Below are 19,002 nucleotides of genomic sequence, written 5' to 3' on the forward strand. Positions count from 1 at the left end.
CCTCCAGCTGTTTCGAACCCCTAACTCCCAACATGTCACTGTCCGTGCATGCTGGGAGTTGTAGTTTTGCAACAGTTGGAGGCACCCTGGTTGGGAAATACTCAACTAGGCCATGACTGGAAGACTTGGTTCACTCAACGACCTATAGTAACAAGTTTTGGGCCGCACCACCTCAAGGACAAAGCATCACAGCAACAATGGCCACCATAGAGCACCACACCAGTGTGAACACCTACCATGTGCTCCCTGCTAGAGGGCTTGGAGAATTTTTGGAGGAAACCTCTGGCAGGGAGCACATGTAGGTGTTCACACTGGTGTGGTACTCTAAGGTGGCCATTGTGGCTGTGATGCTTTGTCTGTGGGGATGTGCGGCCCAAAGCCGGGGCTTGGTTGGGCAGGAGTGAGGCTGTCTGGCCACTGGGTCATTACCCCTGAGGGCTTGATGCTGCGGAGGCAGTGGTCCCACCCGGCGCTACACCAGTGTTAGGTTAGGGACTCTCTCTGACTAGGTGGCCTTGACTTGGCAAGGAGGCTTGTATGTGGCGAGTGACCTGTTAGTTTTTGAAATTATGCTGAAAAGCAAGTAGATCAAAATACAAATGGTGGATGTGCGGCTATGTTTCTCTATTTTTGTTGTACAAAAATATAGGATAGTTAAATTAACCCTAACCTACCCCCTTACATGAAGGATGGGGTATCTTACTCCACAAGCTCCACTCTTCATCTCTTGGCGAGTGAATCAGTCCGGCTTGCAAGCCACACCCTCTCCGCATGCCATTCCCCATCTCACAAAACCACACTCATTCTTTAAGCCACACCCCTTTTATTTTCTATCCTTTTGTGCATCGGTCTGGCTGGTAAATCATGCATACTCCCAGAAATCCACGCCCAATTCTATTTTCGGCTAACAATATCATCACAACTCAGCCCCACCTGAGGACGGGATAAAAGGACGGCATACGAGGATGATATATGAGGACAGGATATAAGGTCGGAATATGAGGTCAGAATATGAGGACATGATAAAAGGTCGGGTTATGAGGATGGGATATGAGGACAGGATATGAGGTCAGCATATGAGCACGGGATATATCAGGTTGGGATATGAGGACAGGATATAAGGACAATATAAAAGGTCGGAATATTAGGTGGAATATGTAGTTGGGATATACGGGCTGGAGTATGAGGACGGGATATGAGGACGGGATATGAGGATGGGATATGGATGGGACAGGATATAGAGGACGGGGTATGAGGTGGGGATATGAGGTCAGGATGTGAGGACGGGATGAGGATATAAGGTGGGGATATAAGGACAGGATATGAGGACGGAATATGAGGTTGGGATGTGAGGACAGGACATGAGGACAAAAGCTTCCTCCTTTGTTGCTTTTCCTCCCCACAAGGATTAGGTAGGAAAAACCAGGCAATGCCGGCAAGTCTCCAGATAAAAGTACCACTACCAAGATATATTAAACAGTGCTAGAAAATTAATAACAAAAAGTATGTACTATTACGTATATGTTACTATGTGACATGGTATATGTAAGGAGGGGTACCAGGATTTTACATGGGTGCTGACTGGTACAGGAGGTAAATTACCCAAGGTATGCATTAATGTTTGTATGGGTCACATTTAATACTTGATAGCTATTAAATAACTAACACTACTAAGGCTGTTATGTACACTAGACAGTGCTAGAAAATTATTAACACAGGTGTGTATATATATATATATATATATATATATATATATATATATATACACACACAAATGCCTTTGGGAGCTATAGCACTGCAAAAAAAAAAAGATAACAAAGGTCATTTAACCCCTTCCCTAATAAAAGTTTGAATCACCCCCCTTTTCCCATAAAAAAAAACAGTGTAAATAAAAATAAACATATGTGGTATCGCCGCGTGCGTAAATGTCCGAACTATAAAAATATATCATTAATTAAACCGCACGGTCAATGGTGTACGCGCAAAAAAATTCCAAAGTCCAAAATAACGTATTTTTGGTCGCTTTTTATATCATGAAAAAATGAATAAAAAGCAATCAAAAAGTCAGATCAATACAAAAATTATACCGCTAAAAACGTCAGATCACGGCACAAAAAATTAGCCCCCATATCTCCCCATACGCAGAAAAATAAAAAGTTATAGGGGTCAGAAGATGACAATTTTAAACGTATAAATTTCCGTGCATGTAGTTATGATTTTTTCCAGAAGTAAAACAAAATCAATCAAACCTATATAAATAGGGTATCATTTTAATCGTATGGACCTACAGAATAAAGATAAGGTGTCATTTTACTGAAAAATGTTCTGCGTAGAAACGGAAGCCCTCAAAAGTTACAAAATGGCGTTTTTTCTTCAATTTCGTCGCAGAATGATTTTTTTTCCGTTTCGCTGTAGATTTTTGGGTAAAATGACTGATGTCACTGCAAAGTAGAATTGGTGGCACAAAAAATAAGCCATCATATGGATTTTTAGGTGCAAAATTGAAAGGGTTATGATTTTTAAAAGGTGAGGAGGAAAAAACGAAAGTGCAAAAACCGAAAACCCCTTAAGGGGTTAAAAATAGATGACACCAGGTATATACTAATGACTATGTCAGTGTTTCCCAATCAGGGTGCCTCCAGATGTTGCAAAACTACAACTCCCAGCATGCCTGGACAGGCAAAGGCTGCCATAGGCTGTCCAGGCATGCTGGGAGTTGTTGTTTTGAAACATCTGGAGGCACCCTGATTGGGAAACACTGGTCTATGTTGATAACATACTTAGGGTGCATTCACACCTTGTTTTGCAGTAACAGTCACCAGATCTGTCTGGGAAATGTGAAAACCGGGCGCTCCGGTAACCCAGCCGGACCCGGCCCATTACTTATTAATTTGAATTAACCAACCGGAGTCAGATAGTGACCCCGGTTGGCTCATTTTTGCCCCGTATACGGTTTGCTGTCAGAAAAACAGATACCGGGCAAAAATGAGCTGACCAGAGTCAATATCTGACTCTGATTGGTTCATTTAAATGAATGAGATATGGGCCGCTGGATCCGGTGACCGTAACTAGAAAATGTGGTGTGAATGCACCCTTATTGATATGATAATGTATTCATAAAGAAAATATCCCTGAAATATCTAAACAATATCTCACAAGGAGTACTGTATATGCACATATTTATGACAAAAGGCCTTATAGCAATGCTGACAATGTGAATCCCTCAGTTAGACCTTTAGGGCTGGAGTTGGTGTATTCAGAATTTCCAATTAAGGTTGCTACGTCTAGGGCCTAGAACACACTGTCATTCCCCAGAAAAGCAGAGACATAGGATTGCCTCCATTTCATTCTCAGACATGGCTGGATAATGGCTTGTCCTGTCCGGTATTAATAGTGGTAACTTGCTGTAGGGTTTTCTCCACATACAGTTTGGGACATGGGAATTGAGTCATATATAAACAGTATGATTAATAAACAATATATGTTTATGAAGATCTATAAATGACTCCAGTGTTCTTTGGAGTTTTTGTTGCAGTGTGTAAGAAGTTCATAATATTAGGCTGGAATATATATGCTCTAGGAAATTTCCTTGCTGAAATCTTCTTTTCTGGTCCATGGTAAAATAGAAATTCCAAGACCTAGTGACGTAATGGGCTTTTACTACTGGATTCAGATCCCTGTCAGAAATGTCTGTGAAAAAATTACACCGTGTGAACAGATTTGCTGAAATCCCATTGAAGTCAATGGGAGCAGGATGCAAGGCAGAATCCGCACGGAATTCCTTGTATATTCCACCCTGATATTCTATACTGTTGATAAAAGCAGAGAGGAAACCGGAAGGTTACAGCCACGGCAATGTTGGAGTCTGGAGACGTGAGTCGCCACTGATCCCCTCCACTCTTAGCAAGGAACCTTACATTCACCTCTTCAGTGCTCTAGATTCCTTACATTAGGCTCTTGAACATCCTAGACCACCATGATGCTGTAATAACCCCCTATCTGCTCTTAACCACCAGGTATAGTGACATTAACCCCTTAGTTGTCTTGGACCACCAGGAATGCAGATAATACTTTTACTACACTAGACCGGGGTGTTGTTTAATTTTACTTGCCTGGATACTATGAGGGAGATTTATCAAAGGATTTAGACTATTTTTTCCCATTTAAAATTGTCGCACAGAAAGTGGCAGTCTAAATATGTGCAACTTTTTAGCGACTTTTGCTTTAGAGGATTTTTAGAACATGATGCAGTCTAGTCTATTTTAGACAGAAAAATGAATTGGTGCTGAATTTATCAAAAGCAACTTTTCGGCGAAAAGTCGCATCAGCCGAAAGTACGCTGAAATGTCAGACCATGCTGAAGCAGGTTTAAATACAGTCTAAACCATAGATCCTGAAGTCTGTTCGCAGAATTTATCAAGAGCCATGTGACTTTAAGCACACAATAGACCGGCTTTACACTGTGTAGGTTGATTTATATTGATGTTGGAAATAAATAGTTTTGATAAATGCCCCCCTATGTGACCATGTATATGTGGCTACTTCATATCTAAATATTATAATGCTGGATGGTAATATTTATTTGGTGCAATGTATTACCCAGCTTAGATGTAAGAGTGCCTAGGTACCTGACTGCCTTTTTTACCTACTACAAAGGCTTAGAGGTAGTATTTCCAAGGATGCAACAAAAAGTTATGGTGGGTTGTGAAGGGCAGCCATGAAAAGAAGTTTTCTGGTGGTGGGGCCCGTGCTGAACCTTTGCACCAGAAACTTTTAGGTACAGTACCTGCTTTATATTTACCCTCCTTTTACTCATTTACATTTCAGTGCTTGCATTTGGAAGGTAACATGACGTCTGCTTTTTCTTGGAGAGTTGTTTACTTCCTAATAATAAACCCTGTGTTCCTGAGATTCTTGGTACAGTATTAGCATTGCTGCTGATGCATGGTGCTGTGAAATATTAGACAGGATTACTCATACACACTCCTAAGAGTAAACAACCAGATCCTTTACAGGAGACAAGATGCTTTAGTATTGTCAAAGCAAGGATGTAGGTATCCATGGTATGAAGCAGTTGCTAATGTGAAAAAGCGCACATACGATACCTTGCTGGGTGTTTGGGGGCAGAAGCAGTCTTGTTGATGTGTTCCTTGACTGTTTACTACAGTGTCCATTTTAGGACATCGTCAGTCTTCAGCCGTACCTCCGTCCTCCGTCAGGGAAAAGTGTCCTGCCTCCTCCCTCGGACCAATCGCCGTCAGTTGTCAGCCGCAACTATGTCCTCCGTCAGGCAAAACAGCGTCCCACCTCCTCCCTCAGACCAATCGCCGTCAGTTGTCAGCCGCAACAACGTCCTCCGTCAGGCAAAACAGCGTCCCACCTCCTCTCTCGGACCAATCGCCGTCAGTTGTCAGTCGCAACTACGTCCTCAGTCAGGCAAAACAGTGTCCCGCCTTCTCCCTTGGACCAATCGCCGTCAGCCGCAACTCCGTCCTCCGTCAGGCAAAACAGCGTCCCGCCTCCTCCCTCGGACCAATCGCCATCAGTCGTTATCTGCAACTCTGTCCTCCTTCAGGCAAAACAGCATCCCGCCTCCTCCCTCGGACCAATCGCCGTCAGTTGTCAGCCGCAACTCCGTCCTCCTTCAGGCAAAACAGCGTCCCACCTCCTCCCTTGGACCAATCGGCGTCAGTCGTCAGCCGCAACTCTGTCTTCCATCAGGCGAAACGACGTCCCGCCTCCCTCACAGCAATCAATGTCATCCTTCAGCCACAACTCCCTCATCCAAAACGCCTTGATGTCTCAGACGATTCTTCCTCAGACGCAACTTCCTGCCGCATAGCAGAGCCAACGCTGCACAGCACTGTATAGCAGAGCCGACATTGAATAGCATGTACAGCAGAACCCGTATAGCAGAGAGCCGACACTGACTCGGCTCTGCAACATGGCAAGAAGGTTTTTTTATCTGAGGGATGGCAGTGTTTTGGATGAGAGACTATAGGATGATGGAGTATTGGATGAGAGACTTTAGGATGACAGAATTTTGGATGAGAGACTTTAGGATGACAGAGTTTTGGATGAGAGACTTTAGGATGACAAAGGAGGGAGGGGGGAGTTGCGGCTGATGCCTGACGGAGATTGGTCTGAGGGAGGAGGCGGGACGCTGTTTTGCCTGACGGAGGATGGAGGTACGTCTGACGACTGACGATGTCCTAAAATGGACACCATAGTTTACAATGTACTGACCCACTATTGGTTTATGAAAAGACTCTTTTCTATGATAGGAGTAGTAGTTTCCCCAGCTGCGGGAGTCTGCAGGCGACTGGGAAGACTACATTAGCGCTTGTACTACTACTCCCATCAGTCTGTTCCATGGTATCAGTCTGTCAATTCTGATACCCACTGCAATCATAAGTTATTAATAATGGGAGCAGGCGGCATGTTGTTCTGCTCTGCTTCCCAGCAATGTATTTTTTAAACTCTGCACTTCATATTCAAATCCCCCGCCGGGAGCCCTGAATGACCGCCACAGAGTTGGCTATTCACGGTTCTCATTGGGGTTTTTAACCCCTTAACGACATAGGATGTATATGAACATCCTGATGCCCTGGTACTTAACGCACCAGGATGTACATTTACATCCTATACATGACGCGAGCACCAGACTCGCTTGCATCATGCACGGCAGGTCATGGCTGCTATCAACAGTCAGGGACCCACCGGTAAATAACCCCTCAGATGCCGTGATCAATAGAGATCACGGCACCTGTGGCATTGTGGTTGTTGAAATGGATGATCAGATTGCCCGGTGCGCCGATGCAGGGATCCGATCATCCAACATGGCGGTCGAAGGTCCCCTCACCGGCTCCGGCCATCATCCCGGGGTCTTCTTCGCTGGTCTGAGATCTAGCAGACCAGAGAAGAAGATTGCCGATAATACGATCAGTGCTCTGCCTGTGCATAGCACTTTTAGTATATGCAATCTAATAATTGCTATAAATAGTACCCTATGGGGACATGTGAAACAGCCCCTCCCCCAAAACAAATTTAAATGGCCCCTTTTCCCCATTTTATCCCAAAAAGCGTAAAAATAAATAAATAAACATGTTTCATAGCGCTGCATGCATAAATGTCTGATATATCAAAATATAATGTTAATGATCCCGTACCATGAATGGCGTAAACGTAAAAAAAATAATTTGATGCGTTTTTGTGACATACCATAAAAAAAGTTGATAAAAAGCGAATAAAAAGTTATATACGTTAAAGTGGTACCCATAAAAAGTACAGATAACAGCGCAAAAAATTAGCCCTCGCACAGCCCCGTATACGGAAAAATTAGAACGTTATAGGTGGTCAAAATAGAGTGATTTCAAACATACTAATTTTGTTTAAAAAGTTTGCACAATAATAGAAAAGCATACAGTATAACATGGGTATCATTTTAATCGTATTGACCGTATTTTACTGTAAAGTGTACAGAGTAAAAAAACGAAAACTTCCAAAATTTGCTAAATTGCAGTTTTCTTTCCAATTTCCACACACAAATGATATTTTTTTTGGTTGCACCATACATTTTATGGTAAAATGATTTATGTTATTATGTAGCACAACTGGTCGCGCAAAACATAATCCCTCACATGGGTCTGTGGATGAAGATAAAAAAGAGTTATGATTTTAGAAGGCGAGGAGGAAATGGAGAATTCCGGCCCCCGCCGCGCACCAGGCGGGGATCGGACCGGGAGGCCTGCTGAAATCATTCAGCAGGCATCCCGTGCAAACGCCCAGGGGGGGGTCATCAGACCCCCCCCCCCCCCATGAATTCACACTTGCGATTTGCGCAATTACAGGTCTATAGTGACCCGGAATATAACGGGGATTGCGGTTGTCTAAGACACCCGCGATCCCCCTGAAGGCATAGGAGTGAGGTGGCAGGGGTGCCATCCCTCCTATCCCTGATATTGACTAGACGCGACCACCAATAGCAGATCAGGGGCGGGGGGGGGGGGGGGTTAACTTTCTTTTTCCCCGTCCTGCCCACCCACAATAGGCGGGGCAGGATGGGGAAACGACGGGGACCGGTGCCGAAGATCCACTTACTGATCCGGGCGGGCAACGGAGGCTGCAGGAGATCGGCGGGCGGCGATGACGTGCGGCTGGATCCTACGGAAGCCGGTGAGTTGCCTAGCAACATCTGGAGGGTACAGTTTGAGACCATTATACAGTGGTCTCTAACTGTAGCCCTCCAGATGTTGCAAAACTACAACTCCCAGCATGCACAGACAGCTGTTTGGGCATGCTGGGAGTTGTAGTTTTGCAACAGCTGGAGGGCTACAGTTTGAGACCACTATATAGTGGTCCCTAAACTGTAGCCCTCCAGATCTTGCAAAACTACAACTCCTAGCATGCCCAAACAACTGTTTGCTGTCAGGGCATGCTGGAATTTGTAGTTTTGCAACAGCTGGAGGACCACAGTTTGGAGATCACCTTGCAGTGTTCTCTAAAACTGTAGCCCTCCAGATGTTGCAAAACTGCAAATCCCAGCATGTCCAAACAGAAATCAGCTGTCTCGGCATGCTGGGAGTTGTAGTTGCGTACCTCCAGCTATTGCATAACTACATCTACCAGCATGCCCTTCGGCAATCAGTACATGCTGGGAGTTGTAGTTTTGCAACAGCTGGAGGCACACTGGTTGGAAAATACTGAGATAGGTAATAGAACCTAACTGAAGGTTTTCCAACCAGTGTGTCTCCAGCTGTTGCAAAAGTACAACTCCCAGCATGCACGGTATGTCAATACATGCTGGGAGTTGTAGTTTTGAAACAGCTGGAGGTTTGCCCCCCCCATATGAACGTACAGGGTACATTCACACAGGCAGGCTTACAGTAAGTTTCCTGCTTCAAGTTTGGGCTGCGGCAAATTTCTCACCGCAGCGCAAACTCCTAGCAGGAAACTCACCGTAACACGCCAGTGCGATTGTACCCTAAAAACACTACACTACACTAACACCTAATAAAGGGTAAAACACAACATATACACACCTTACACTGTCCCCCCCCAATAAAAATGAAAAACGTATTTATGGCAGTGTTTCCAAAATGGAGCCTCCAGCTGTTGCAAAACAACAACTCCCAGCATTTCCGGACAGCCACTGACTGTCCAGGCATGCTGGGAATTTAGCAACAGCTGGAGGCACCCTGTTTGGGAATCACTGGCTTAGAATACCCCTATGTCCACCCCTATGCAATGCCTAATTTAGTCCTCAAATGCGCATGGAGCTCTCTAACTTCGGAGCCCTGTCGTATTTCAAGGAAACAGTTTAGGGCCACATATGGGGTATCTCCGTACTCGTGAGAAATTGCACTACAAATTTTGGGGGGCTTTTTCGCCTTTTACCCCTTATGAAAAGGAAAAGTTGGGGTCTACACCAGCTTGTTAGTGTAAAAAAATAAAAAAAATTACACTAACATGCTGGTGTTGCCCCATACTTTTTATTTTCACAAGCGTTAAAAGGAAAAAAAGACCACCAAAATTTGTAACGCAATTTCTCCTGAGTACAGAAATACCCCATATGTAGGCGTAAAAAGACTCAGGAGTGAGAGCGCACTATGTACATTTGAGGCCTAAATTGGTGATTTGCACAGGGGTGCCCGATTTTACAGGGGTTCTGACATAAACGCAAAAAAATAAATACCCACATGTGACCCCATTTTGGAAACTACACCCCTCACGTAACGTAATAAGGGGTACAGTGAGCATTTACGTCCCACAGGGGTCTGGCAGATTTTTGGAACAGTGGTCCGTGAAAATGAAAAATGTAATTTTTCATTTGCACAGCCCACTGTTCCAAAGATCTGTCAAACGCCAGTGAGGTGTAAAAACTCACTGCACCCCTTATTAAATTCTGTGAGGGGTGTAGTTTCCAAAATAGGGTCACATGTGGGGGGTCCACTGTTCTGGCACCAAAGGGGGGGCTTTGTAAACGCACATGGTCCCCGACTTCCATTCCAAACAATTTTTTCCCCAAAAGCTCAATGGGGAGCATTGTAGTGCGCCAGCAGAGCACTTGACGTCCACACATGGGGTATTTCCATACTCAGAAGAGATGGGGTTTCAAATTTTGGGGGGCATTTTGTCCTATTACCCCTTGTAAAAATTAAAAATTTGAGGGAAAACTAGCATTTTTGCGAAAAAAATAAATAATTTTCACATCCAACTTTAACGAAAAGTCGTCAAACACCTGTGGGGTGTTAAGGCTCACTTGACCCCTTGTTACGTGCCTTGAGGGGTGTAGTTTCCAAAATAGTATGCCATGTGTTTGTTTGTTTTTTTTTGCTGTTCTGGCACCACAGGGGCTTCCGAAATGTGACATGCCCCCCAAAAACCATTTCAGAAAAACTCACTCTCCAAAATCCCACTGTCGCTCCTTCCCTTTTGAGCCCTCTACTGCGCCCGCCGAACACTTGACATAGACATATGAGGTATTTTCTTACTCGAGAGAAATTGGGTTACACATTTTAGGAAGATTTCTCTCCTTTTACCCCTTGTAAAAATTCAATAACTGGGTCTACAAGAACATGCAAGTGTAAAAAATGAAGATTTTGAATTTTCTCCTTCAATTTGCTGCTATTCCTGTGAAACACCTAAAGGGTTAACAAACCTTTTGAATGTCATTTTGAATACTTTGAGGGGTGCAGTTTTTATAATGGGGTCATTTGTGGGGTATTTCTAATAAGAAGGCCCTTGAAATCCACTTCAAAACAGAACTGGTCCCTGAAATATTTTGATTTTGAAAATTTTGTGAAAAATTGGAAAATTGCTGCTATACTTTGAAGCCCTCTGATGTCTTCCAAAAGTAAAAATATGTCAACTTTAAGATGGAAACATAAAGTAGACATATTGTATGTGTGAATCAATATATAATTTATTTGGAATATTCATTTTCCTTATAAGCAGAGAGCTTCAAAGTAAAAAAAAAAAAAAAAAAATTCAATTTTTTCATCAAACTTTCACCAAGAAATTATGCAAGTATCGACAACATTTTACCACTAACATAAAGTGGAATATGTCACGAAAAAACAGTCTCGGAATCAGAATGAAAGGTAAAAGCATCCCAGAGTTATTAATGCTTAAAGTGACAGTGGTCAGATGTGCAAAAAATGCCGTGTCCTACAGTGAAAATTGGCTGGGTCCTTAACCCCTTAACGACGCAGGACATATATTTACGTCCTGCGCCGGCTCCCGCGATATGAAGCGGGATCGCGCCGCGATCCCGCATCATATCGCGTCGGTCCCGGTGCTCATCAATGGCCGGGACCCGCGGCTCATACCACACAACGCCGATCGCGGCGATGTGCGGTATTAACCCTTTAGAAGTGGCGGTCAAAGCTGACCGCCGCTTCGAAAGTGAAAAAGACCCGGCTGCTCAGTCGGGCTGTTCGGGACCGCCGCGGTGAAATCGCGGCATCCCGAACAGCTTGCAGGACACCGGGAGGGCCCTTACCTGTCTCCTCGGTGTCCGATCGGCGAATGACTGCTCCGTGCCTGAGATCCAGGCAGGAGCAGTCAAGCGCCGATAACACTGATCAGAGGCGTGTTAATACACGCCTGTGATCTGTGTAAAAGATCAGTGTGTGCAGTGTTATAGGTCCCTATGGGACCTATAACACTGCAAAAAAAGTAAAAAAAAAGTGTTAATAAAGGTCATTTAACCCCTTCCCTAATAAAAGTTTGAATCACCCCCCTTTACCCATAAAAAAAATAAAACAGTGTAAAAAAAAAAAATAATAATAAACATATGTGGTATCGCCGTGTGCGTAAATGTCCGAACTATAAAAATATATCATTAATTAAACCGCACGGTCAATGGCGTACGCGCAAAAGCATTTTTGGTCACTTTTTATACCATTAAAAAATGAATAAAAAGTGATCAAAAAGTCTGATCAAAACAAAAATCATACCGATAAAAACTTCAGATCACGGCGCAAAAAATTAGTCCTCATACCACCCTGTACGTGGAAAAATAAAAAAGTTATAGGGGTCAGAAGATGACATTTTTAAACGTATAAATTTTCCTGCATGTAGTTATGATTTTTTTCCAGAAGTACGACAAAATCAAACCTATATAAGTAGGGTATCATTTTAACCATATGTACCTACAGAATAATGATAAGGTGTAATTTTTACCGAAATATGCACTGCGTAGAAACGGAAGCCCCCAAAAATTACAAAATGGCGTTTTTTCTTCGATTTTGTCGCACAATGATTTTTTTTCTGTTTCGACGTGCATTTTTGGGTAAAATGACTAATGTCACTGCAAAGTAGAAATGGGGACGCAAAAAATAAGCCATAATATGGATTATTAGGAGGAAAATTGAAAGGGTTAAGATTTTTAAAAGGTAAGGAGGAAAAAACGAAAGTGCAAAAACTGAAAAACCCTGAGTCCTTAAGGGGTTAAAGGGGTACTCCGGGGGAAAACATTTTTTTATTTTTATGAACTGATGCCAGAAAGTTGAATACGGTAGATTTGTAAATTACTTGTATTAAAGAATCTTAATTCTTCTAGTACTTATTAGCGGCTGTATACTACAGAGGAAATTCTTTCCTTTTGGATTTCTTTTCTGTCACGACCACAGTGCTCTCTGCTGACACCTTTGTCAATGTCAGGAACTGTCCGGAGCAGGAAAAAAAAACATAGCAAACATATGCTGCTTTGGACAGTTCCCAAAATGGAAAGAGATGTCAGCAGAGAGCACTGTGGTTGTGACAGAAAAGAAATCCAAAAAGAAGAGAATTTCCTCTGTAGTATACAGCCACTAATAAGTACTGGAAGGATTAAGAATTTTGAATAGAAGTAATTTACAAATCTGTTTAACTTTCTGGCACCAGTTGATTTAAAAAAAATAAAAAATAAATAAATAAGTTTTCCACCAGAGTACCCCTTCAAGACCAAAATGTGCTGTGTTCTTAAGGGGCTAAAATTATTCAGTGCGGTTCAGGGTTTTTCAGAGAGCCAGCCGGCCGGGGAACGCGGCGCAATGCCGCCGGCTTCCCTGGCAGGAGTGATCCCTACTACTGCTGCCATCTTGGACAGTGCAGTGGCAGCAGCAGTAGGAGGGACCACTCCTGCCGGGGAAGCCGGCGGCATTACTCCGCATTCCCCGGCCGGCTGGCTCTCTGAAAAACCCTTAGCCGCACTGTATAATTAAAAAAAAAAACTCCGAGAGACATGAATGACCACTCGGTGCTGGCCATTCAGGGTTCCTGGTGGGGTATCTGAATATGAAGGACAGAGTTTCAAAAATACAATGCTGGGGAGCAGAGCAGCACAGCATGCCACCCACTCCCCTAGTTTATAGCTTATGATTGCAGCGGGCCTTAGAATTGAGACCCGATGAGATAAATCACTCTGCTCCATGATGGGAGTAGTAGTCCCAGTGCTACTGTTCTCCCATAATGGAAATTAGTTTGTTCCATGATGAGAGTAGTAGTACCCCCCGGCTGCGGGGGTCTGTGAGCGACTGTGGAATAACTTTTTCACAGATATAAAAACCATATAAGGTTTTTATATTGCACAATTTTGCAAAGTTTTGTCAGTTTTTAAAGGATACATTTTCCTAAAAAATTTTTTGATTCAAAACAGTGTGGCAAAATCGTAATCTGAATGCAGCTGTTACGCCGAGCGCTCCGGGTCCCCGCTCCTCCCCGGAGCGCTCGCTACACTCTCGCTACTGCAGCGCTCCGGTCAGATCCACTGACCCGGTGCGCTGCGATACCGCCTCCAGCCGGGATGCGATTTGCGATGCGGGTGGCGCCCGCTCGCGATGCGCACCCCGGCTCCCGTACCTGACTCGCTCTCCGTCGGTCCTGTCCCGGCGCGCGCAGCCCCGCTCCCTAGGGCGCGCGCGCGCCGGGTCTCTGCGATTTAAAGGGCCACTGCGCCGCTGATTGGCGCAGTGGTTCTAATTAGTGTGTTCACCTGTGCACTCCCTATTTATACCTCACTTCCCCTGCACTCCCTCGCCGGATCTTGTTGCCATTGTGCCAGTGAAAGCGTTTCCTTGTGTGTTCCTAGCCTGTGTTCCAGACCTCCTGCCGTTGCCCCTGACTACGATCCTTGCTGCCTGCCCCGACCTTCTGCTACGTCCGACCTTGCTTCTGTCTACTCCCTTGTACCGCGCCTATCTTCAGCAGTCAGAGAGGTTGAGCCGTTGCTAGTGGATACGACCTGGTCACTACCGCCGCAGCAAGACCATCCCGCTTTGCGGCGGGCTCTGGTGAAAACCAGTAGTGACTTAGAACCGGTCCACTAGCACGGTCCACGCCAATCCCTCTCTGGCACAGAGGATCCACCTCCTGCCAGCCGGCATCGTGACAGTAGATCCGGCCATGGATCCCGCTGAAGTTCCTCTGCCAGTTGTCGCCGACCTCACCACGGTGGTCGCCCAGCAGTCACAACAGATAGCGCAACAAGGCCACCAGCTGTCTCAACTGACCGTGATGCTACAGCAGCTACTACCACAGCTTCAGCAATCATCTCCTCCGCCAGCTCCTGCACCTCCTCCGCAGCGAGTGGCCGCTTCAGGCCTACGACTATCCTTGCCGGATAAATTTGATGGGGACTCTAAATTTTGCCGTGGCTTTCTTTCTCAATGTTCCCTGCACTTGGAGATGATGTCGGACCAGTTTCCTACTGAAAGGTCTAAGGTGGCTTTCGTAGTCAGCCTTCTGTCTGGAAAAGCTCTGTCATGGGCCACACCGCTCTGGGACCGCAATGACCCCGTCACTGCCTCTGTACACTCCTTCTTCTCGGAAATTCGAAGTGTCTTTGAGGAACCTGCCCGAGCCACTTCTGCTGAGACTGCCCTGTTGAACCTGGTCCAGGGTAATTCTTCCGTTGGCGAGTACGCCGTACAATTCCGTACTCTTGCTTCAGAACTATCCTGGAATAATGAGGCCCTCTGCGCGACCTTTAAAAAAGGCCTATCCAGCAACATTAAAGATGTTCTGGCCGCACGAGAAATCCCTGCTAACCTACATGAACTCATTCATCTAGCCACTCGCATTGACATGCGTTTTTCCGAAAGGCGTCAGGAGCTCCGCCAGGATATGGACTTTGTTCGCACGAGGCGTTTTTTCTCCCCGGCTCCTCTCTCCTCTGGTCCCCTGCAATCCGTTCCTGTGCCTCCCGCCGTGGAGGCTATGCAGGTCGACCGGTCTCGCCTGACACCTCAAGAGAGGACACGACGCCGCATGGAGAATCTCTGCCTGTACTGTGCCGGTACCGAACACTTCCTGAAGGATTGTCCTATCCGTCCTCCCCGCCTGGAAAGACGTACGCTGACTCCGCACAAAGGTGAGACAGTCCTTGATGTCAACTCTGCTACTCCACGTCTTACTGTGCCTGTGCGGATATCTGCCTCTACCTTCTCCTTCTCTACTATGGCCTTCTTGGATTCCGGATCTGCAGGAAATTTTATTTTGGCCTCTCTCATCAACAGGTTCAACATCCCGGTGACCAGTCTCGCCAGACCCCTCTACATCAATTGTGTTAACAATGAAAGATTGGACTGTACCATACGTTTCCGCACGGAGCCCCTCCTAATGTGCATCGGACCTCATCACGAGAAAATTGAGTTTTTGGTCCTCCCCAATTGCACTTCCGAAATTCTCCTTGGACTACCCTGGCTTCAACACCATTCCCCAACCCTGGATTGGTCCACTGGGGAGATCAAGAGTTGGGGTCCCTCTTGTTTCAAGGACTGCCTTAAACCGGTTCCCAGTACTCCTTGCCGTGACCCTGTGTTTCCCCCTGTAACCGGTCTCCCTAAGGCCTATATGGACTTTGCGGATGTTTTTTGCAAAAAAACAAGCTGAGACTCTACCTCCTCACAGGCCTTATGACTGTCCTATTGACCTCCTCCCGGGCACTACTCCACCCCGGGGCAGAATTTATCCTCTCTCTGCCCCAGAGACTCTTGCTATGTCTGAGTACATCCAGGAAAATTTAAAAAAGGGCTTTATCCGCAAATCCTCCTCTCCTGCCGGAGCCGGATTTTTCTTTGTGTCCAAAAAAGATGGCTCCCTACGTCCTTGCATTGACTACCGCGGTCTTAATAAAATCACGGTAAAGAACCGCTACCCCCTACCTCTCATCTCTGAACTCTTTGATCGCCTCCAAGGTGCCCACATCTTTACCAAACTGGACTTAAGAGGTGCTTATAATCTCATCCGCATCAGAGAGGGGGATGAATGGAAAACGGCATTTAACACTAGAGATGGACACTTTGAGTATCTGGTCATGCCCTTTGGCCTGTGCAACGCCCCTGCCGTCTTCCAAGACTTTGTTAATGAAATTTTTCGTGATCTCTTATATTCCTGTGTTGTTGTATATCTGGACGATATCCTGATTTTTTCTGCCAACCTAGAAGAACACCGCCAGCATGTCCGCATGGTTCTTCAGAGACTTCGTGACAATCAACTTTATGCCAAAATGGAGAAATGACTGTTTGAATGTCAATCTCTTCCTTTCCTAGGATACTTGGTCTCTGGCCAGGGACTACAAATGGATCCAGACAAACTCTCTGCCGTCTTAGATTGGCCACGCCCCTCCGGACTCCGTGCTATCCAACGTTTTTTGGGGTTCGCCAATTATTACAGACAATTTATTCCACATTTTTCCACCATTGTGGCTCCTATCGTGGCTTTAACCAAAAAGAATGCCAATCCTAAGTCATGGCCTCCTCAAGCGGAAGACGCCTTTAAACAGCTCAAGTCTGCCTTTTCTTCGGCTCCCGTGCTCTCCAGACCTGACCCATCTAAACCCTTCCTATTGGAGGTTGATGCCTCCTCAGTAGGAGCTGGAGCGGTCCTTCTACAAAAAAATTCTTCCGGGCATGCTGTTACTTGTGGTTTTTTTTCTAGGACCTTCTCTCCGGCGGAGAGGAACTACTCCATCGGGGATCGAGAGCTTCTAGCCATTAAATTAGCACTTGAGGAATGGAGGCATCTGCTGGAGGGATCAAGATTTCCAGTTATTATTTACACCGATCACAAGAACCTCTCCTATCTCCAGTCTGCCCAACGGCTGAATCCTCGCCAGGCCAGGTGGTCTCTGTTCTTTGCCCGATTTAATTTTGAAATTCACTTTCGGCCTGCCGATAAGAACATTAGGGCCGATGCTCTCTCTCGTTCCTCGGATGCCTCGGAAGCAGAGCTCTCTCCGCAACACATCATTCCTCCTGACTGCCTGATCTCCACTTCTCCAGCCTCCATCAGGCAAACTCCTCCAGGGAAGACCTTCGTCTCTCCACGCCAACGCCTCGGAATCCTCAAATGGGGTCACTCCTCCCATCTCGCAGGTCATGCGGGCATCAAGAAATCCGTGCAACTCATCTCTCGTTTCTATTGGTGGCCGACTCTGGAGACGGATGTTGTGGATTTTGTGCGAGCCTGCACTGTCTGTGCCCGGGATAAGACTCCTCGCCAGAAGCCCGCTGGTCTTCTTCATCCTCTGCCTGTCCCCGAACAGCCTTGGTCTCTGATTGGTATGGACTTTATTACAGACTTACCCCCATCCCGTGGCAACACTGTTGTTTGGGTGGTCGTTGATCGATTCTCCAAGATGGCACATTTCATCCCTCTTCCTGGTCTTCCTTCAGCGCCTCAGTTGGCAAAACAATTTTTTGTACACATTTTTCGTCTTCACGGGTTGCCCACGCAGATCGTCTCGGATAGAGGCGTCCAATTCGTGTCAAAATTCTGGAGGGCTCTCTGTAAACAACTCAAGATTAAATTAAACTTTTCTTCTGCATATCATCCTCAATCCAATGGGCAAGTAGAAAGAATTAACCAGGTCCTGGGTGATTATTTACGGCATTTTGTTTCCTCCCGCCAGGATGACTGGGCAGATCTTCTACCATGGGCCGAATTCTCGTATAACTTCAGAGTCTCTGAATCTTCCTCCAAATCCCCATTTTTCGTGGTGTACGGCCGTCACCCTCTTCCCCCCCTCCCTACTCCCTTGCCCTCTGGTTTGCCCGCTGTGGATGAAATATCTCGTGATCTTTCCACCATATGGAAAGAGACCCAAAATTCTCTCTTACAGGCTTCATCACGCATGAAGAAGTTTGCTGATAAGAAAAGAAGAGCTCCCCCCATTTTTTCTCCTGGAGACAAGGTATGGCTCTCCGCTAAATATGTCCGCTTCCGTGTCCCTAGCTACAAATTGGGACCACGCTATCTTGGTCCTTTCAAAATTTTGTGCCAGATTAATCCTGTCTCTTACAAACTTCTTCTTCCTCCTTCTCTTCGTATTCCTAATGCCTTTCACGTTTCTCTTCTTAAACCACTCGTCATCAACCGTTTCTCTCCCAAACTTGTTTCTCCCACTCCTGTTTCCGGCTCCTCGGACATCTTCTCCGTAAAGGAGATACTGGCCTCCAAGAAGGTCAGAGGGAAAACTTTTTTTTTGGTCGATTGGGAGGGTTGTGGTCCTGAAGAGAGATCCTGGGAACCTGAGGACAATATCCTAGACAAAAGTCTGCTCCTCAGGTTCTCAGGCTCTAAGAAGAGGGGGAGACCCAAGGGGGGGGGGTACTGTTACGCCGAGCGCTCCGGGTCCCCGCTCCTCCCCGGAGCGCTCGCTACACTCTCGCTACTGCAGCGCTCCGGTCAGATCCACTGACCCGGTGCGCTGCGATACCGCCTCCAGCCGGGATGCGATTCGCGATGCGGGTGGCGCCCGCTCGCGATGCGCACCCCGGCTCCCGTACCTGACTCGCTCTCCGTCGGTCCTGTCCCGGCGCGCGCGGCCCCGCTCCCTAGGGCGCGCGCGCGCCGGGTCTCTGCGATTTAAAGGGCCACTGCGCCGCTGATTGGCGCAGTGGTTCTAATTAGTGTGTTCACCTGTGCACTCCCTATTTATACCTCACTTCCCCTGCACTCCCTCGCCGGATCTTGTTGCCATTGTGCCAGTGAAAGCGTTTCCTTGTGTGTTCCTAG

Source organism: Hyla sarda, chromosome 3 (genome assembly GCF_029499605.1).
Source record: "Hyla sarda isolate aHylSar1 chromosome 3, aHylSar1.hap1, whole genome shotgun sequence".
NCBI lineage: Eukaryota > Metazoa > Chordata > Amphibia > Anura > Hylidae > Hyla > Hyla sarda.